General features: G+C 36.1%; 1 long non-coding RNA gene across 1 annotated transcript; it reads right to left on the bottom strand.

Annotated features, from left to right (window-relative positions):
• Positions 1–2,982: 2,982 nt before the first annotated feature.
• On the bottom strand, positions 2,983–22,145 carry LOC117343700. The gene is made up of 3 exons (XR_004536064.1): positions 22,117–22,145; positions 12,647–12,695; positions 2,983–4,035 (listed from the first exon to the last, which is right to left on the bottom strand). It is a non-coding gene; the product is annotated as an uncharacterized LOC117343700 (long non-coding RNA).
• Between the last annotated feature and the right edge of the window lie 1,127 nt (positions 22,146–23,272).

The following is a 23,272-nucleotide window of genomic DNA, read 5'->3' as shown; positions in this document are numbered from 1 at the left end:
TGGAATTTATATTCTAACTTGGTTAACATTATTAGCTTGGGATGACAGTTTGATGGTATCCACATATTGGCCCTGACTGACCCATTGGACTGATGGGTGGGGCTAAAAATGGTCCGTTAAATTATCTGAAATATTTCGAAACTCAGGTGACCGTCAAGGCCCATGGGCCTCTTGTCTTCAAAATTTTGGTAGCCTTTGTAACTGGTCATACGTTTCAAGTAAATTTGATATGTAGATGGATTAGGGATACCAAATGAATATTGCCCTCTGATTGGTACGAGTTTCATCATGACAGAAATGGTATATGTCGAGGGAAATTCATAATGTATACATTTTGACGGGTCAGTTTCTTATTTTCAAGGATAGTCTTTTACTTTGGTGTGGATGAAAAACTTTGTATATTGTTGGTATGGTTTACAGCGCCAGTTTCGAAGCTTATGCCATGATGTACTAAAATCAGAAATATATACATTCTTAATGAAATTGTATGCAGAAAATGGCCTAAGAACAATGTTGTGCCAAATGTTCTTTTTGCGTCAGAACAGTACTTAGTTTTCTTGTCAAACATGAAACCATAAATATTAGGAAATAACTGTTTGTTGTGTTTCAGTATGTTTGTCATAGGTAAGTTAATATAATACAATGTATTTACATAATTTTGTGATGATATATCTGAATTATGTCATATGGTAAAGAACAAGAATAATCTGCATTCCATGCATGTTATGTAGATCTTCGAATAGTGTAGTATTAAGTTTATATCCGGAAAAGTATATGATATATTGAGATGGCATTTTCATTTTATTGGTTAACTAAATGGTTGTAACTCATCAACGCATTTTAAATACTGTATATTCTTTATCAACATGTTTAGCCATTCAGTATTTTGAGTACTTTGATTTCCTTCTGTTTATAACTGCTTCCTTTTCTTTTCTTCTGGAGTGTCAGATTCATTACTATACTGCTGCTGGCAAGGGCTCCGTTATATCTCCTGTCTTCTGTCTTAGGCAATGTCACATATATGGTCAGTGATTTTAATCAGATAAACTGTTAAGATATCTCTGACTTGTTGAGTGTATAAAGATAATATCAGCAAATTGCCAAGGTCTAAAAGACAGACATAAAACAAATGATATTTTTTTCTACTTGAAAAATAAACCTTTAATATTCTCTGTTTACATGATACACACTTCACTCATGAAAATATAGTTAGAGCAGAATGAGGTTATGACTGCTAATTTGTTCAGATCAAATGCACAGGGGGTAGCAATTTTATTCAATGATAATTTTGAAGTAAATGTATTGCCGGAAAAAAGGACTTGACTGGGAATTTTCTAACACTTGGTTTGAGGGTAGAAGGTAGAAAAGTAACATTAATAACACTATATGGCCCTAATTAAGACATTTAAGATTTTTATGAAAACTTAACTGAAACTATTAATTTATTTGGCAATGATTCTTAAATAATATGTGGTGATTTTAACTTAATTTTGAATCATACATTTGACTATGATAAGAGCTATAAAAATATAAATAACCCAAAAGCCAGGGATACAATAATTAAACTTATAGAAGAGTTGGGAATGGTAGATATATATAGAGAACAGTATCCAGAAAATAGAAGATACGCCTGGAGGAGTAGTAATCCTGTTAAACAAGCTCGGGTAGATTTTTTTCTTATTTCGGACAATTACTTTTTCATTATTCAAATATTGAACCAGGCTATAGAACTGATTATTAACTTCCTGTAATTGCTTTGAAGTTTAACGAATTCAAAAAAGGAAAAAGGATTATGGGTAGCACACCACATTAAGACGGCCTGGCCATGGGCGATTTTTTTGTTAAGCAAATAACTCCTGTATTTTGATATGCATAAAAAATGAAAAAATAAATGTAAACTATAATTGGTATATTCAGTATGAAGTAGTACATACAGGCTTCACATTTATTAAAACAAAAATCAATAAATTGGTTCCGGATTTTAAATATCCGGATTTTCCGAACATGTGTTTACACAGGAAATTTAATTTTGCCTACAGCGCAAAATGGAAGCCCACAGAAAAGGTAAGATAGCGGAAAAACTTAATTTACAACATATGTCCAAACAAGATTAATTCTGTCTTTGGGATAGAGATATCTAATTTCAAATAGGTTTCAGAAAAAAACATTGTGTAGAGAATTGTGCTATTTTGGGTCAAATATCATAATATTTTGCAATTTTTGAGAATTTTTTAAGCTGTTACCATGGTATTCACAGCTCTAAAAATCACAGAAAATATCAGTTTACTTATCCTTCAGAGCTCTATTAAAATTGCAAATGTTGTACAGATTTCAAATATATATACTTTATTAGAGGTTATATGTAAGGTTAACTGGCAATGTTTACATATCTAAAACATGTGCCATATTTTTCAGAATTTGGCATTTTTACTGTACACTGCTACCTATGGAAGTTTGATTATCAAGTTTATTATGCTTTAGATTACTAAGAACTTATAAATAAACTTATTTTCGACATTAAAAGACAATATGCTCTTCCTGTGTTCATTAAGAAAACATCAACAATATACTCGATTCTTATATACAATTTACGATAAGCAATCAACTTTAAAAACAAAAAAACACTCTTAAAAGAAATTCAAGGCATAACCATTTCCTTCTCGTCAAATAAAAAAGCATTAGAATTTGAATGAAATTAATCTATAAAATAATCTAATAAAGTATATGTGAACTAGAAGATATTAATGAAAACAAAACAAGAATTACAAAATATAAGATATAATAACTAAAAAAGTACTATAATTTCAAACAACAAACAAAAAAATAGTTTTTTTAAATCTAGAAAACAGAAATTACACAAAGTCAATACCAATGATAGAGAAAGAAAATGGAGATAAAATAACTAAGCAGGCAGAAATTCTCGATAATAAAAAAAAAATTATTTACAAAATTTCATAAGATCAATAGCTAGCCGAAAAAAAATTAGTTTTGATCAATTAAATTCATACTGATCAAACGGTTTCATTTCAGGAGGCTATATTGTGGAAAACACTCGAATTTTTTTACGATATCATGCAATATGCAGAAAATAAAAATATACCTGGAATGTTGTTAATTATTGACTTTCAAAAGGCTTTTGACTCTAGGGAGTTCATTGAAAAAGTTTTCGATTTTTTTTTAATTTGGGAAAGATATTAAGAAAAAGGCGAAAGTTCTACAAAACAAATCAAGCTCAGCTATTAATCAAGGGAGAAATTTGTCTCCATTTTTCTGATGTAGGCAGGGGAGCCAATTGATTATATATGCTTATATTTACCATTGTATGGCACTGCCACTATATAACTCTACCAATTCAGTTGCGAGTTCACCAGCCTATGAACTGCCAACAGGAAGTGATCTCTGCTACTGGTAAGCGCGGGAAATTTGAATTTGAAAATTTCAAAACAAAAATCGCATGACAAATAAAAATATCGCAGATGGTAAATATAAGAATTGAACGGCTTTCAGTTGGCATTCATAGTCAATATGAATGCCAACTGAAAGCCGTTCAATGCCTAAATAATGTGTGCTAAAATTTTAGCCGTTAGAATAAGTAACAATAATGATATAAAAAGTATTTATGTTGATAATTTCCTATTTTACTGCCTCAATATGCGGATGACACTTCACTGATCTTGGATGGAACAGAGGAATCTCTTAAAGAATCTATTGACGAATTAAAATCTTTTGCAAATATATCTGGATTTAAAATAAATGTATCTAAAACCCAGGCTATTTGGATTAGAAGCAAAAAGATAGTGTTGAAGTTGTCTACCCTGAATTGAATCTACAGTGGGGAATATTTACACTTTTAGGAATTGAGTTTCATGTTAATCTACATCGTATACCTAAACTAAATTAACGAAAACAAATTTGAGTAAAGTTAAAGGCACTTATTAGAACGAGTTTCAACTCCAATAGGTAGATCTCATATTATAAAGGCATTACTAATTTCTCAGTTCAATCATCTTCTTGCCAAATCCAGATAAGATTTTTCTGAAAAAAAAAATAAACACAGAACTGTACTGTTTTGAAGAATTTCAACAGGTCTTTGATATTGATACAAACGTCCTTAAATATAGAGGACTTATTTCAGCTGTTCGAAGTCATATTCAGAAACATAATATCCTATCTACCTATTTATATCAATTTTTGGAAATACTTTTTCGCAGTAAATGATTGTAACCGTTCTGTAAAAAGTATCGAAAACTCAGAAATAATTTTTTCTTTAGAATTATTTCGACTACCTATGTTTCAGTTAGTCAACTAAAGTGTTAAGTCTCCAGGATAAATTATACGGAAACTAGTGTCAGCTTCATTTAGACGTAAAACATTTCGTTCCGTAAGGAATGATAACTATGTTATCGCCCATCACTACACTATAGGTTACCCAAGAAGTTCCGAATAATTCGGTTCTCGCTGAGAACCACTATGAGTAATGTGTTGATTCAACAATCCTATTATATATTTATTAGTCAATTTTCGATATGCAGAGGCAAATAATTAATTCATATAACTATCACTTCTTTTCGCCAAAAGTGAGATATTACCAATACAAATGACGATTTTAGTGGGTAAAAGGTCGGCAAAGAGAGAAAATATATATCCTATATTGTAATTATGGTGCAGGTTGATTGTGGTCTTATTCAGGATCATAGAACGTTACAACCAAGGGGCTAGAGACAATGTAATGATTTCTTATTCCCTGATCTGTCGGGGTAAATTTTTGCAAAAGGATTCCCTGACCAACTTCTATTTTTTTTAAAGCAAGCAAACTGTTATCACATCCGACAATTAATATGATACGGAATTACAGGTCTACTGAATACAGGTCTACGGAATTACAAGTCTACTGAATACAGGTCTACTGAACACAGGTCTACTGAATACAGGTCTACTGAATACAGGTGTACTGAACACAGGTCTACGGAATACAGTTCTACTGAATACATGTCTACTGAACACAGGTCTACTGAATACAGGTCTACTGAATACAGGTCTAGGTATTCATGTATATACATAAAGTTATGGGGTCTTATTCAGGATCATAGAACGTAACAACCAAGGGGTTAGAGCAAATGTAATGGGTTTTCATCTCCCAACCTTTCGGGGTAAAATTCTCGGAAAAAGATTATCTGACTAACCTTTTTTATTAGCAAACACACTTATTACATCCGGTCATTAATATGATCAGGAGATATAGGTCTACTGAATACAGGTCTACTAATACAGGTCTACTGAACACAGGTCTACTGAACACAGGTCTACTGAATACAGGTTTACTGAATACAGGTCTACTGAATACAGGTCTACTGAACACAGGTCTACTGAATACAGGTCTACTGAACACAGCTCTACTGAATACAGGTCTACTGAATACAGGTCTACTGAATACAGGTCTACTGAACACAGGTCTACTGAATACAGGTCTACTGAACATAGGTCTACTGAACACAGGTCTACTGAATACAGGTATACTGAATACAGGTCTGCTGAATACAGGTCTACTGAATACAGGTCTGCTGAACACAGGTCTACTGAATACAGGTCTACTGAATACAGGTATACTGAATACAGGTCTGCTGAACACAGGTCTACTGAATACTGGTCTACTGAACACAGGTCTACTGAATACAGGTCTACTGAAAACAGGTCTGCTGAACACAGGTCTACTGAATACAGGTCTACTGAACACAGGTCTACTGAATACAGGTCTACTGAATACAGGTCTAATGAACACAGGTCTACTGAATACAGGTCTACTGAATACAGGTCTAGGTATTCATGTATATACATAAAGTTATGGGGTCTTATTCAGGGTCATAGAACGTAACAACCAAGGGGTTAGAGCAAATGTAATGGGTTTTCATCTCCCAACCTTTCGGGGTAAAATTCTCGGAAAAAGATTATCTGACTAACCTTTTTATATTAGCAAACACACTTATTACATCCGGTCATTAATATGATCAGGAGATATAGGTCTACTGAATACAGGTCTACTAATACAGGTCTACTGAACACAGGTCTACTGAACACAGGTCTACTGAACACAGGTCTACTGAATACAGGTCTACTGAACACAGGTCTACTGAACACAGGTCTACTGAACACAGGTCTACTGAATACAGGTCTACTGAACACAGGTCTACTGAACACAGGTCTACTGAATACATGTTTACTGAATACAGGTCTACTGAATACAGGTCTACTGAACACAGGTCTACTGAATACATGTCTACTGAACACAGGTCTACTGAATACAGGTCTACTGAATACAGGTCTACTGAACACAGGTCTACTGAATACAGGTTTACTGAATACAGGTCTGCTGAACACAGGTCTACTGAATACAAGTCTACTGAACACAGGTCTACTGAACACAGGTCTACTGAATACAGGTCTACTGAATGCAGGTCTACTGAACACAGGTCTACTGAATACAGGTCTACTGAATACAGGTATACTGAACATAGGTCTACTGAATACAGGTCTACTGAATACAGGTCTACTGAATACAAGTCTACTGAATACAGGTCTACTGAACACAGGTCTACTGGATACAGGTCTACTGAATACAGGTCTACTGAACACAGGTCTACTGAACACAGGTCTACTGAATACAGGTCTACTGAATACAGGTCTATTGAATACAGGTCTACTGAATACAGGTCTACTGAACACAGGTCTACTGGAAACAAGTCTACTGAACACAGGTCTACTGAACACAGGTCTACTGAACACAATACCGGTCTATTGAACACAGGTCTACTGAATACAGGTCTACTGAACACAGGTCTACTGAATACAGGTGTACTTAACATAGGTCTACTGAACACAGGTCTACTGAACACAGGTCTACTGAATACAGGTCTATTGAATACAGGTCTACTGAATACAGGTCTACTGAACACAGGTCTACTGGATACAAGTCTACTGAACACAGGTCTAATGAACACAGGTCTACTGAACACAATACAGGTCTACTGAACACAGGTCTACTGAATACAGGTCTACTGAATACAGGTCTACTGAACACCGGTCTACTGAATACAGGTCTACTGAATACAAGTCTACTGAACACAGGTCTACTGAACACAGGTCTACTGAATACAGATCTACCGAATACAGGTCTACTGAATACAGATCTACTGAATACTGGTCTTCTGAATACAGGTCTACGGAAATACAGGTCTACTTAACACAGGTCTACTGAACACAGGTCTACTGAATACAGGTCTACTGAATACAGGTCTACTGAATACAGGTCTACTGAACACAGGTCTACTGAATACAGGTTTACTGAATACAGATCTACTGAATACAGGTCTACTGCACACAGGTCTACTGAACACAGGTCTACTGAACACAGGTCTACTGAACACAGGTCTACTGTATACATGTCTACTGAACACAGGTCTACTGAACAAAGGTCTACTGAATACAGGTCTACTGAACACAGGTCTACTGAACACAGGTCTACTGTATACAGGTCTACTGAACACAGGTCTACTGTATACATGTCTACTGAATACAGGTCTACTGAATACAGGTCTACTGAACAAGGTCTACTGAACACAGGTCTACTGAATACAGATCTACTGAATACAGGTCTACTAATACAGGTCTACTGAACACAGGTCTATTGAATACAGGTCTACTGAATACAGGTCTACTGAATACATGTCTGCTGAATACAGGTCTACTGAATACAGGTCTACTGAACACAGGTCTACTGAATACAGGTCTACTGAATACAGGTATACTGAACATAGGTCTACTGAATACAGGTCTACTGAATAACTGAATACAGGTCTGCTGAACACAGGTCTACTGAACACTAGTCTACTAAACACAGGTGTACTAAATACAAGTGTACTGAACACAGGTCTACTGAATACAGGTCTACTGAATACAAGTCTACTGAATACAGGTCTACTGAACACAGGTCTACTGGATACAGGTCTACTGAATACAGATCTACTGAATACAGGTCTACTGCACACAGGTCTACTGAACACAGGTCTACTGAACACAGGTCTACTGAATACAGATCTACCGAATACAGGTCTACTGAATACAGATCTACTGAATACTGGTCTTCTGAATACAGGTCTACGGAAATACAGGTCTACTTAACACAGGTCTACTGAACACAGGTCTACTGAATACAGGTCTACTGAATACAGGTCTACTGAATACAGGTCTACTGAACACAGGTCTACTGAATACAGGTTTACTGAATACAGATCTACTGAATACAGGTCTACTGCACACAGGTCTACTGAACACAGGTCTACTGAACACAGGTCTACTGAACACAGGTCTACTGTATACATGTCTACTGAACACAGGTCTACTGAACAAAGGTCTACTGAATACAGGTCTACTGAACACAGGTCTACTGAACACAGGTCTACTGTATACAGGTCTACTGAACACAGGTCTACTGTATACATGTCTACTGAATACAGGTCTACTGAATACAGGTCTACTGAACAAGGTCTACTGAACACAGGTCTACTGAATACAGATCTACTGAATACAGGTCTACTAATACAGGTCTACTGAACACAGGTCTATTGAATACAGGTCTACTGAATACAGGTCTACTGAATACATGTCTGCTGAATACAGGTCTACTGAATACAGGTCTACTGAACACAGGTCTACTGAATACAGGTCTACTGAATACAGGTATACTGAACATAGGTCTACTAAATACAGGTCTACTGAATAACTGAATACAGGTCTGCTGAACACAGGTCTACTGAACACTAGTCTACTAAACACAGGTGTACTAAATACAAGTGTACTGAACACAGGTCTACTGAATACAGGTCTACTGAATACAAGTCTACTGAATACAGGTCTACTGAACACAGGTCTACTGGATACAGGTCTACTGAATACAGGTCTACTGAATACAGGTCTACTGAACACAGGTCTACTGAACACAGGTCTACTGAATACAGGTCTACTAATACAGGTCTACTGAACACAGGTCTACTGAACACAGGTCTACTGAATACAGGTTTACTGAATACAGGTCTACTGAATACAGGTCTACTGAACACAGGTCTACTGAATACAGGTCTACTGAACACAGGTCTACTGAATACAGGTCTACTGAATACTGGTCTACTGAACACAGGTCTACTGAATACAGGTCTACTGAATACAGGTCTGCTGAACACAGGTCTACTGAATACAGGTCTACTGAACACAGGTCTACTGAACACAGGTCTACTGAATACAGGTCTACTGAATACAGGTCTACTGAATACAGGTCTACTGAACATAGGTCTACTGAATACAGGTCTACTGAATAACTGAATACAGGTCTGCTGAACACAGGTCTACTGAACACTAGTCTACTAAACACAGGTGTACTAAATACAAGTGTACTGAACACAGGTCTACTGAATACAGGTCTACTGAATACAAGTCTACTGAATACAGGTCTACTGAACACAGGTCTACTGGATACAGGTCTACTGAATACAGGTCTACTGAATACAGGTCTACTGAACACAGGTCTACTAAACACAGGTCTACTGAATACAGGTCTACTGAATACAGGTCTACTGAATACAGGTCTACTGAATACAGGTCTACTGAACACAGGTCTACTGGAAACAAGTCTACTGAACACAGGTCTACTGAACACAGGTCTACTGAACACAATACCGGTCTACTGAACACAGGTCTACTGAATACAGGTCTACTGAACACAGGTCTACTGAATACAGGTCTACTGAACATAGGTCTACTGAACACAGGTCTACTGAACACAGGTCTACTGAATACAGGTCTATTGAATACAGGTCTACTGAATACAGGTCTACTGAACACAGGTCTACTGGATACAAGTCTACTGAACACAGGTCTAATGAAGACAGGTCTACTGAACACAATACAGGTCTACTGAACACAGGTCTACTGAATACAGGTCTACTGAATACAGGTCTACTGAACACCGGTCTACTGAATATAGGTCTACTGAATACAAGTCTACTGAACACAGGTCTACTGAACACAGGTCTACTGAATACAGATCTACCGAATACAGGTCTACTGAATACAGATCTACTGAATACTGGTCTTCTGAATACAGGTCTACGGAACACAGGTCTACTGAACACAGGTCTACTGAATACAGGTCTACTGAATACAGGTCTACTGAATACAGGTCTACTGAATACAGGTCTACTGAATACAGGTGTACTGAACACAGGTCTACTGAATACAGGTCTACTGTATACATGTCTACTGAATACAGGTGTACTGAATACATGTCTACTGAACACAGGTCTACTGAATACAGGTCTACTGAATACAGGTCTAGGTATTCATGTATATACATAAAGTTATGGGGTCTTATTCAGGATCATAGAACGTAACAACCAAGGGGTTAGAGCAAATGTAATGGGTTTTCATCTCCCAACCTTTCGGGGTAAAATTCTCGGAAAAAGATTATCTGACTAACCTTTTTTATTAGCAAACACACTTATTACATCCGGTCATTAATATGATCAGGAGATATAGGTCTACTGAATACAGGTCTACTAATACAGGTCTACTGAACACAGGTCTACTGAACACAGGTCTACTGAATACAGGTTTACTGAATACAGGTCTACTGAATACAGGTCTACTGAATACAGGTCTACTGAACACAGGTCTACTGAATACAGGTCTACTGAATACAGGTCTACTGAACACAGGTCTACTGAATACAGGTCTACTGAATACAGGTCTACTGAATACAGGTCTGCTGAACACAGGTCTACTGAATACAAGTCTACTGAACACAGGTCTACTGAACACAGGTCTACTGAATACAGGTCTACTGAATACAGTTCTACTGAACACAGGTCTACTGAATACAGGTCTACTGAATACAGGTATACTGAACATAGGTCTACTGAATACAGGTCTACTGAATACAGGTCTACTGAATACAAGTCTACTGAATACAGGTCTACTGAACACAGGTCTACTGGATACAGGTCTACTGAATACAGGTCTACTGAACACAGGTCTACTGAACACAGGTTAACTGAATACAGGTCTACTGAATACAGGTCTATTGAATACAGGTCTACTGAATACAGGTCTACTGAATACAGGTCTACTGAACACAGGTCTACTGGAAACAAGTCTACTGAACACAGGTCTACTGAACACATTACCGGTCTACTGAACACAGGTCTACTGAACACAGGTCTACTGAACACAGGTCTACTGAATACAGGTCTATTGAATACAGGTCTACTGAATACAGGTCTACTGAACACAGGTCTACTGGATACAAGTCTACTGAACACAGGTCTAATGAACACAGGTCTACTGAACACAATACAGGTCTACTGAACACAGGTCTACTGAATACAGGTCTACTGAATACAGGTCTACTGAACACCGGTCTACTGAATACAGGTCTACTGAATACAAGTCTACTGAACACAGGTCTACTGAACACAGGTCTACTGAATACAGATCTACCGAATACAGGTCTACTGAATACAGATCTACTGAATACTGGTCTTCTGAATACAGGTCTACGGAAATACAGGTCTACTGAACACAGGTCTACTGAACACAGGTCTACTCAATACAGGTCTACTGAATACAGGTCTACTGAATACAGGTCTACTGAATACAGGTCTACTGAACACAGGTCTACTGAATACAGGTCTACTGTATACATGTCTACTGAATACAGGTCTACTGAACACAGGTCTACTGAATACAGGTCTACTGAACAAAGGTCTACTGAATACAGGTCTACTGTATACATGTCTACTGAACACAGGTCTACTGAACACAGGTCTACTGAACACAGGTCTACTGAACACAGGTCTACTGAACACAGGTCTACTGTATACATGTCTACTGAACACAGGTCTACTGAACAAAGGTCTACTGAACACAGGTCTACTGAACACAGGTCTACTGAATACAGATCTACTGAATACAGGTCTACTAATACAGGTCTACTGAAAACAGGTCTACTGAATACAGGTCTACTAATACAGGTCTACTGAATACATGTCTACTGAATACAGGTCTACTGAACACAGGTCTGCTGAACACAGGTCTACTGAATACAGGTCTACTGAATACATGTCTGCTGAATACAGGTCTACTGAATACAAGTGTACTGAACACAGGTCTACGGAATACAGGTCTACTGAACACAGGTCTACTGAACACAGGTCTACTGAATACAGGTCTACTGAACACAGGTCTACTGAATACAGGTCTACTGAACACAGGTCTACTGAATACAGGTCTACTGAACACAGGTCTACTGAATACAGATCTACTGAATACAGGTCTACTGAACACAGGTCTACTGAACACAGGTCTACTGAACACAGGTCTACTGAACACAGGTCTACTGAACACAGGTCTACTGAACACAGGTCTACTGAATACAGGTCTACTGAACACAGGTCTACTAAACACAGGTCTACTGAATACAGGTCTACTTAAATGAAAATTATATCGGAATATGCGTATCCAAATATGTCGACATCCTTTTAAACATGTATTCATATGAATGATAACTTGGAAGTAGAACAAATGATAATTTAAAACTTACGAAGTGTCCTATTGGAAGGGGCCGAACTTCCTGCTTCTCGGAAATCCAGCTGTAATTGATGAATTATAGATTTTCATAAAATTATAATAATTAATAATTATAATTATTAAAGAATACTTTATAGGGAATCTTTATTTTTTTTTTTTTTTGTTACAATATAAGAATCATCAATTTTATGTTTTTGTTGTTTTTTGTGTTTTTTTTGCCATTTAATTTGATAGATATAACAGATATTTGTAGCATACGAAAGACATTCCACTTATAAGGAAACCAAATGTATAAAAGAGGTTAAAATCAGCATAACAGTAAATACTTACATGATCATAAGAATAACAATAGCAAGGTATAATAAGTGAAGTAAATGGATACTTCATAAAACATGCATGCATAATATTGCATGAAGTGTTTAACACGTTTTGCATTACAATGTATTTAAAAAGATATTTTTCATACATTCTGATGGAGTAAGACAAGGTGACATAACTCCCTGTAAAAACGTGAGCGACCTTGACACACTTAAATCATCAACAAACGACATGTCAACTAACCTCAGTATATCTACTTTCAGCGAAGGATATATGTACCAGAGAGCATGATATATTAAATTTGTTTCAATGCTTACGCAAGAACATGTAATCGAACCATTGGCATCTGGATTACTAGGCTTACGCCCTACCGATCGAGCTAAAGGAAATATCTCTCTAGTCTATATTGTGGCTAGTATTTACAAGGTTATTATGTATAAAAATTGATCCTGATATAGCGGTATATCAAACTCTAAATTATTAGTATTATAACTATTATCTATAATTTCGTTATTTTCAGAAAAGTTTCACTTGGCATTCTGGCTATCATTATCTTAATTTCGTGGATAGGTGAGGTTAAAAGGAACAGCTCATAAAATATTGACAACTTTGCCAGATGGTGCCAGTAGTGAGCTCATTGCGTAGAAATTGAAAGGGTTTGGTAATATAGCTACACATGAGGCAACATTACAGAAAGTCTATTCCAAAACTCAGCGAGAAGTGAGTCTGAAGTAACCTTTGCTTGTTGACTGCATTACAATTTCCCATGAAAAGTGGTCATATTGAGGAAACTGCCATTCTCTGTTATTACTGTTATTCTCAGATCGATATTCTAAAGAACCACACTAGGCATTGGTATGATGCAGCAGGGACATTCGAGACATTGGTCAGACCAGGTTACTGAATTAGCCGGTAAATTTAAATATCTAGAAACTAAAGTTGATTGCAATTCTTTCGGGAAATATCCAATGTCATTACAAGAAAAAAATATCTGGGAATTAGAAGGAAAGGGATGAAAACCTACAGAAGAAAAAATGAAGGTAAGCGTCCTACAAAAACCAAATCAAAAGATCAACCTCCACTGTTGTTGGGAAGATAGGGGAGGTGATAAAGTGGACCCAGAGAGAGACAGATTAGTAGGTGAGGCTAATGAAGATGAGATAAAAATCTGTGGTACTTCTGTTATGTGTCTAGTGGATACAGGATCAATGGTATTTACATGTAGTAAGAAATTATTTAAGTCACTGACAGGAGATTTACAGCTGAGATCATTGAACGATTTTGAAGTATAAGTATATTCTGCTGATGGTTTAGGCTGAAATAGAATGTCTGATCAAGCACGACATTTTTTTTGTCCCTATGCAGGTAGTATCCGAAAATGCAACAAAGAAGTTCCTGTAATCATAAATTAATATAATCGTTCCCTACCTTGAGGGTGTGACAGAGAAATCTCAACCTGAGTGGGAGATTCTTGAATGTCCAACCCGAGGCTTGCCGAGGGTTTGGACATTCAAGAATATCTCCGGAAGGTTGATATTTCTTTGTTACACCCTCAAGGTAGGGAATGATTATTTTACTCCCACCTCTTTTCTTTATGTGTTTTCCCATTGGCGATCTCCGTCTGTTTGTAAACAAGTACATATGGGCGTATGAATATCATCTGTCAGGCAGTGTACTTCACGCCTCAAATATTTGCATACCAACATCTTTACGCAAGAAAAAGTAGGTCTCAAATAATTCACAACTATTTATTTTATCAGGAACTTTCAGTTATACATTAAAATTGCATTATGCAAACAACATTAAATGTTTTGTCATTATAACAGCAGTATATGTCTCAGTAGCAAGAAACACAATTTTAAACATGTCAAAAAAACCGCGGGAAATATGCACACATTTCCATTCATCCATTTCACGTGGGGTGACGTTCACTCACTCATCACTGTTCGACTCGGAGTAAATCACACGAGGTCGCTTTGAAATCGCCTTTGTGTTGTCATTGTGGCTGTGGAAATGGAAGATTTTTTTTTTTTTTTTTGTATTTATGTGCTAAGTACAACATAATGGCAAAAGACGTTTTTTGCCATTATGTGGTTTTTGCCATTATGTGATGTTTTGCCATTATGTGATTTTTTTGCACTTAAGTAGTGTATGCATTTTGTCCTAAAACGGCCGCCATAATTAACCGGGTTAATTTATTGGACGTCTAACAACAACTTAGGATGAAAGACGTCAGACCCTGCTGATTTGTTGGGATTACGTTTTTTATGGCCTTTTTATGGTGGCTGATTTCTGCCATTTCGTTGTTTCGTTCTGGCGCCCCGACAGAACGATAATCTTCGTCTTTTCGCCCCCGATAATTAGCGTTAACTAAAAGACGCCACAACTCGACGCAAACTAACGAAAACGCGAAGCCGCTATTAAAGGCCGAGTTAATTCGCCCCGCTAATCAACGTCTTTTCGCCCCGCCATCACGCTGTTTATTGTTATGGCGCCCCGATAAACAGCGTCTTTTCGCACCGACAAGACGATAATTATTGTCTTTTCGCCCCGCAGTTTATCGTTATGGCGCCCCGCTAAACATCGTCTTTCCGCCCCGCCCTAACGCTGTTTATCGTTATGGCGCCCGCTAATCATTGTCTTTTCGCCCCGCTAATCATCGTCTTTTCGCCCCGCCATAAGGCTGTTTATCGTTATGACGCCCCGCTAAATATCGTCTTTTCGCCCCGACAAGACGATAATTATCGTTATGGCGCCTTCCGGCTAGTCATGCGCTGAGCAATCTTTCATAGAAGATGGCGGAGCAAAGCAGTTACACCAGCCTTTTGAACGGAGACAATACCACTAGTATCCTTTTTATTTAGCTTTAATAACCTTTTAGGTGGGTTTTAAAATGGTTTGGTACACATTGTACCGCTTATGTTCACATGTGCTGTTTTATATATGTTCGAATATACGGTTAAGTTGCTTTTTCAATTTTATATTTTGAAATCATAATTTATATTCAGTAAAAATGTGTAACATCTTGTTAAATACAATTTCTGATAATTTTCCTTAAACACTGTCAGAACAGGATCCAATTAGAGAATATCATTTTGCTGGCTACACGTACTCCGAGATTATTCTTATTCTTTTCTACCGACATCACGTGTCTATAAGGTTTGTATGTTTGTTTTTCAGACTATTTGGACAACGCTTCAAATATTTGTTTTTTACCACATCATTGATTCCCTCTTGATGAGGATGTTATATCTTTAATGTATTTTGAATGAAAGAGCATTGCATGTTATATATAGTGAGTTTACAAAGCCACGTTTATATTTATGTAATATTAATTATAAGCTGTTATTTCAGCTGTAGACAACGACATCGGATACTCAGATCACTAGGTCTTCGTCGTCAGCATGCGGTAACGGATGACGTCGCTCAAGCTATACAGGTAAGTGTATCCTCCTTATTTGGTAAAATACATACCTGGTGAAAAGTATCATTTTATTCAGCTCAAATACTCACTTCGGATAAGTTATTCAAGTATGATTTATAATGAAGCCCTGATAAGTCGGGGCGCCAGAACGAAACAACGAAATGGCAGAAATCAGCCACCATACCTTTTTAATTTTATTCTTTGTTGATGTCAGGAATTGAATTTCTCTTCCGTCTTGCAGTGAAGATATTTTTTTCCATTTTTTGTTGTTTGATTCGAATGGATCTGAGATGCCTTCTTCACGGGTATTTTGTCTTCTATTAGTATTGTAATGGTTTCAAGAAAGACATTCCAAGACTTGTCCGGTGACTTGTCTTCAAATATTCTAGGCCAGTTTATTTTGTCTAATTTTTCACGTAAAGAATCGTATTGCCCATTGAAGTAGTTTTTTCACGATGTGTTGTTGGTGTTCGGCGTGCAATGATAAAGTTAAAACTAATTACAATGTGGTTGCTCTTCCCAATTCCTGGTAGGTAATTAATATCTTCGACCATTCCTTCCTCGTTTGTAAAAATGAGATCTAATAAGGACGGTTGTTGATTTTGTCTATATCTCGTAGGTTGTAGTACGTTTTGATATAGGGAGGTATCCTAATACATTCAAGAAATCCGGTTGATATGTGTACCTCTGATGTGATAGTTATTCGATTTGACCAATTTATTTCGGGCAAGTTGAAATCTCCCGCTACCAAGACATGAATCGCTTTAATTGAGGAGAATTCTGACATGAAGTTTAGTAATTTTTGAGGGTTGTCGATATTAAGGATCAACATGTTTTCTCCGTTTTCAAATTTTAGGTCACAAACGATATATTCTTCAAAGGATGATTTGAGTTGAATTTCGTCAATGGTTATGTCTAAGTTTTCCGAAATGTAAATAGCAACGCCTCGCCCCTTATCCTTTCCTAGGAAGGTCCTGTATCCCACCATGTCGTAGAACGCACTGTTAATGGAGAGAGTCTTGAATTTCTGGTGTATTTCAGTTAAAATTAGTATAACAGGTGTCTTTTCCTGCATCAGTACTTTAAATTCTTCTTACTTTACAGTGGCCAGAGTATCGACATTTGAATAAAGTACGAGGAGGTTCTTTTGTACATGGCTGTCGTTCCGGTTGAAACTTGTATCCTCTTGATTGTTGTTGATTGACACATTTGGGTTGGAGTTTTTAAACAGTTGAGACTGTGGGATACCTCCAAAAACAGTTTGGTCAGGGTCTCCGTCTGTAATGAATGTATCCATGTAATAATCAGCGGAGGCATTGATGTTAAGATGATGGATTGAAGCGTTACCTCGTATAGATGATTTTTAGCGGCCGTGTTTTCGTCACGTCAATTTTACCTAGGCGGAAATGTGCTGTAATTTGGAGGTAATCTACACCTAGACTGGAAGGTCAGGTTCATCTAGTCTTTTCTTGTGATTGCCTCCACCTGATTTTTCTGGCACGTTGAATAGAATGGTGCTTGTGTTTCTTCTTTTCCTGTTATCTAGTTCCCTAACTCGATTATCGATTTCTTTTGTTAGGTCGGTTTTGACTTCTTGGACAACTGTTACACGCATGTCCTTGATTGCCCCTCCAGTGTGGAGATTTTTTCTTCATGAGTGTGTTGAAACTTGCTAACTTGATCTTCGAGTTTCCCTAGTCTGTGGTCGTTAGACACTTTGACCTCGTTAAGTGTTCTACTTATGTTTTCAAGGATTGGCTGCGTGTTCTTACAGCTTTTATAAGACCAGATGAATCCCTCTGGTCTACCACTTTCTATTAAGTTGAACACTTATGACTTTAGTTTTGAACATTCAGCACAAAATAGCAAGCCACACCCATCACATGTTATGAATAGTACTCCACGTTTTATGTTCGTGTCACACGTGGCACAGATGTCATCTCCCGAAGATCTGTGTCTTTTCGGTACTCTATTTTCCATTATTGCTCAAAAGCACGTTTACCATGCAAAATTGAGTATATCGGATTTCGGTAATGTAGTGAATTGTATTAACCAGTATGTTGGTACCCCAGTAAATAATTTAAATAAGACTAGATATTGTTAATAGTGTACATGTATTTTCACAAGTCTTCAAATAGTCAGAATGGTTGACGCTCTATTACGATTACCATACACAGTAGTATACCAGTTCTTTACTGGTAGTATGATGATAACACAGTTTGGTTGGTTTCAACTTCACATATATCATGTTACAATTTGTGTAGCAAATTTACATCAGTACTGCTGGTCTTGTATGTTTGGTCGTGGGTGTCCAGTCCGGTATAGTAACTAACATTGGTATGTAATATTTACAGGTTTATAAAGCGCACCTATTGGGATAGGATAGGCCAGCACGGTTACCATGCCAGGAATCGTTATAATAACTATTGTCGTAGTATAACTAACATATCATATGGTGGTATAGATGGTAGTATTGATGGATGTGTATATTTGGTTGACTACCAGCACGACTTCCATGCCAGTTTGTATTTATACAACATTTTGTTATAGATCAGTATTGGTTTGGTTTGGTTTATTTTGTTTAACGTCGTTTAATGTCTCACCGACGAGAGTATATGCAAATAACTCCTCTTGTCTATCTTCTGGATGAGTTATGCAGAAATTGTGTTTAATTAAATAATAATAATTTCCTTTTTTCCCATTTTGTTTCCATTGCTAAGTTAATCAAATCTACTGAGTCAACCCCTAGTGTCCTTTACTTTAATGATATAGCACTACACAGTATACCTGAATTATCCATTTTGTAGATAATTACACTAGTCCACATTTGTTGAATGTTTGGGAAATTAAATGTTCTTATATCACTTGTTTAATACCTTCGGGATGGAATTGGCTTAGGGCAGTTTTGATACTTGTTTCGAATATGTTTTCTTTTCTTTTTCTGTCTCTTTTTTATGATATAACCATCAATATGAGGGAACTGCTTTCAATTGGATTAAGAAATTATCATATTATTTGCAAGAGTTGGTGTAACCCTACTTCAAAAATAATAATCTATTTGCTGAAATAGGCTTTTGATCCTCATCAGTGGATGGCCAGTGTGTTATGCATATGGACTGTGTGGCCTGTATCTGTTGGGGGATAAATTCAATATCATCAAATATTTATGATTAACAGTACATTTATTTGAATATTAATATATTAAATTGCTTTTTATTATTCACTGATAACAAAATAATCCAGTATTCAAAATTTAGCACCCTTAGCCAAAAGGGTTACTCTCTTCAACAACATTGAATAAGTCTAACAACATCATGGAGTTACTTCCCCTTAAGTGAATTTGTCTTATCAATGTGTACATATACATTATACTTGTCTGTATTTCTTATCACCTGTTGTTTCTAGAAGAGAAGAGTAAGATATGCTATGCCTGATGTCTAATCCTATTGACGTTCTTTCTATGTCAATACAATTGATTGAAATTGAATATTGCGCAGTTAGAAATAAAGTAAAGAAATTAACAGGAAAATTAAGAAAGAATTTCATCAATAAACTATTGGCAGACGCAAAGTGGAGCACAAAAGCAAATTGGAGATATATCCGATCGAAGTCAAAAACAAAAGCTGATATCGGATACAGCTACAGCTAAAAGAAAATGTGTACCAGCGTAAAAAAAAAAACACTTACTAAAAGTGACTTGGCATTTTAACAGTGACATTGACAGTTGACCCAGTGATAATTATCTCTGGTCAGCTGAACCAAGACTGAGTTTTGTTAAAAAATAACCTAAAATCATTCATTAAAACCTGGAGTAGAATGTCATTAACTATAATTGTTAGATATCATATATAATTAAATCACTGATGGTATCACAGTCCAATCACCTTTTTATTTCACTCTACAATCCAAGTAAAACAAATTCTGAAGAAGTTGAATTCTAGTCTTCTATCATTTTATTTGATTTTTAATTAAATTAGAAGATTGTTCGAAACTATTTAAAGATTTGTTAATTATTCACCTAAAAATAGGATTGATAGTGAAATTACCATTAGCATTAAGCAATATATATACAGAATGAGATGTTTTCACAATTCAATAAATGTAATTCCTTTAATCAACACAAATAAAGGACACTTATATGGTAAGGTGACTGTTAAGGACATGTTTTAAGTAGAATGGCATCAATGGACAAAAGGAGGAAAAGTACAGATTAGATCCAAGCTATTTTTGGAATTGAAATATTTCATGATATCCTAGTTGAATCTCTAAGATAACCTCACCATCTTCAAATTAAATGGTTCAACTGACAACTCACAACAGTCATAATAAATTGTCAACAGATTTACATTTCAAACTTGACAGAAACATATAAGTGCCATGAACAAATCAAACATAAAAACGGCCAGGGAAAAACTGAGAAATAACAGTACACCATAAAAATTGTAATCAACTCAGATAAAATATACCATTAGATGGTAAAACACCACAGAAATTATACACAGGTGCATGGGTTTGGGAACCTTTCTGCAATTTTTTTTAAAACATTCACTTCACTAATAGGTATTTTTTTTTATAAAGTTATATATAGGTTTCAGAATCAAGGTAATAATGTTATATTTAAATACATATATAAAATGTATTTCAAATAAACAAAGTCCACTGAAAAGTGTTTGATGACTCAATGATGTAATGTCTATGTTTAGGAGTATATTTTTATTCTTAAAAATATCACACTCATGACACTTAATTATAAAACATCTACCAGTCAAATTAGTCCATTATTAATGTGTATTCTGTGGGTGTAAAATTTGGATGAGTCAACTAATATTTCTGACATTTGGTAGACAATTTGACTTTTTGGGGATCATTTTGTTTATGTATACGTTTATTATGCGTCGCTGTCGTTATCTGATAAAAACAATAACATGGCTGTACATGTACCGGTACTGTACACACATGCATTACATGTAGTAGATGCTTTAGTTCTGTTAATCTTCTCAAATACAGTTGGATCACAAACATAAAACAAAACTTAAATGAAAAACATGTCAATAACATTTATATAACTCTTACTCTTCACATATACAGCGAAATACTTCAAAACCGTATGGAATTGACTGGGTGTAGCCATGGTGTTTACCCTATCGACAACTATAGTTCGCGGTAATTCGGTCATCGTCCGGCGAATCACCTGGACCCATCATTTTATGTGTATTCATACACTTACCTCCGAGCCTACGTTCACAGACGGAGGCGAGGCATTCCGATTGGGTGGCGAGGTGTTCCGATTGGGACAATACCCGATGAGTTCAGGATGGTACATTACTCGATTGTCACGCACGAGCGGAGGTCGATAACCAAATACTAACCTTTTTAAGTGCTTCAAACAGACCAGTAAAACAGGTTAGTATTTCGATACCAACCTGTGCTCGTGCGTTGTATGGGGTAATACGTCCAAAACTAACTATTATCAAACAAAGGATCCATGCGGTAAGTCCGTATACAAGCTTGGCCAGGTGTAGGCTACACCGCATTCTAGTCACGCACGACAGAACATTACCTTCGGGACGAGCTGACATAAACACTTTCGCTTAGAGAAGTCAGCTCGTCACGTACATTCACAACAATTCTGAAGTGAAAATTATCTCGAAATATGCATATGAAAATATGCCGATATCTTTTAAACATGTATTTACATGAACGATAGCTTGAAAATAGGAAACTGATAATGTAATACTTACAGGCAGTTCCTCCTAGCATTCTAGGCTGCACCGCCGGTATCGAATGGACTGTATCTGTAATTGATCATTTATAGATAAATGACATGACGAGTTTGTAGGAAATCTCATTATTTATATTTAACCATTATCAGGTTTTTGTATCTTAAAGGGAAATCTTCCATCTAATTTGATAAAATAAACAGCCATTTGTAGCATATAAAAGGCATTGTATATATCAGAAAACCAGATGTATAGAAGAGGGTAAAATCAGCAAACCAATAAATACTTAGATGATCATCAATCATAAGAATAACAGCAGTGCGATATAAAAGGTAATATAGTAACATGGATAATTCATTATGCATTCAAACATACTATAACATAAGATACGTAACACATATTTTGCATTTCAATTTATCTAAAAATGATACTTTTAACAAATTCTGATTGACGGAAAGAAGGTCACATAACTCCCCGTAAAAAAATCACGTTGCTAGTGTGAACGACACGTCACAACACATCTCAACTAAACTAGGTATATCTAGATTGACTCTGCTTTCAGCAGAGGATATATGTAACAGAGAGCACGATACATTAAATGTATTTGAATGCCTCCGCAAGGGATCGAGACAAGGACGTCTGGATTACTAATCTTATGTTAAAAAGAAGATTTTGAATTCCAAAGTATTATTATCATTAAAGACAATCATTATATTTTCAGGAATGTTTCACTTGGCATTCTAGGATTTTCTTATTCATTGGGGACTTAAGAATATTTTATAATATTTTGGAGATGCATAATTAATTTAAATAACTGTCAATTTTTCAACATCCGGATTTCCATTTTCCGGCTCCTTCATTTAGTCTTTCCCGAGGCGATGACTTGAATTGTTTATTTTCAAAAAATATTATTAGGTACTTTCAGGTAAAATGAACAAATGTCATTTTAAATATGACCACACACAATGTTCAAGAATACTATAATTTCTCCATTCTCTACAAGCAATGACCATTTCTGGTCCATCCATTTGATAATTATTTATTAAGTATTTCCAGGTAAAATAAATCAAAAATATTTTGGAATACAAACAACAGGTCAATTCTCTTGTAATAATATCGATTTCAGGTCCATCATCAGCCATTTCAGTAATTCAACTGTAACGTCAACCCGGTCGAG

The sequence above is a fragment of the Pecten maximus genome, chromosome 15 (genome assembly GCF_902652985.1).
Source record: "Pecten maximus chromosome 15, xPecMax1.1, whole genome shotgun sequence".
Taxonomy (NCBI): Eukaryota; Metazoa; Mollusca; class Bivalvia; order Pectinida; family Pectinidae; genus Pecten; species Pecten maximus.
The sequence above is the reverse complement of the archived record's forward strand: the minus strand, read 5'-3'. Positions and strand labels throughout refer to the sequence as shown.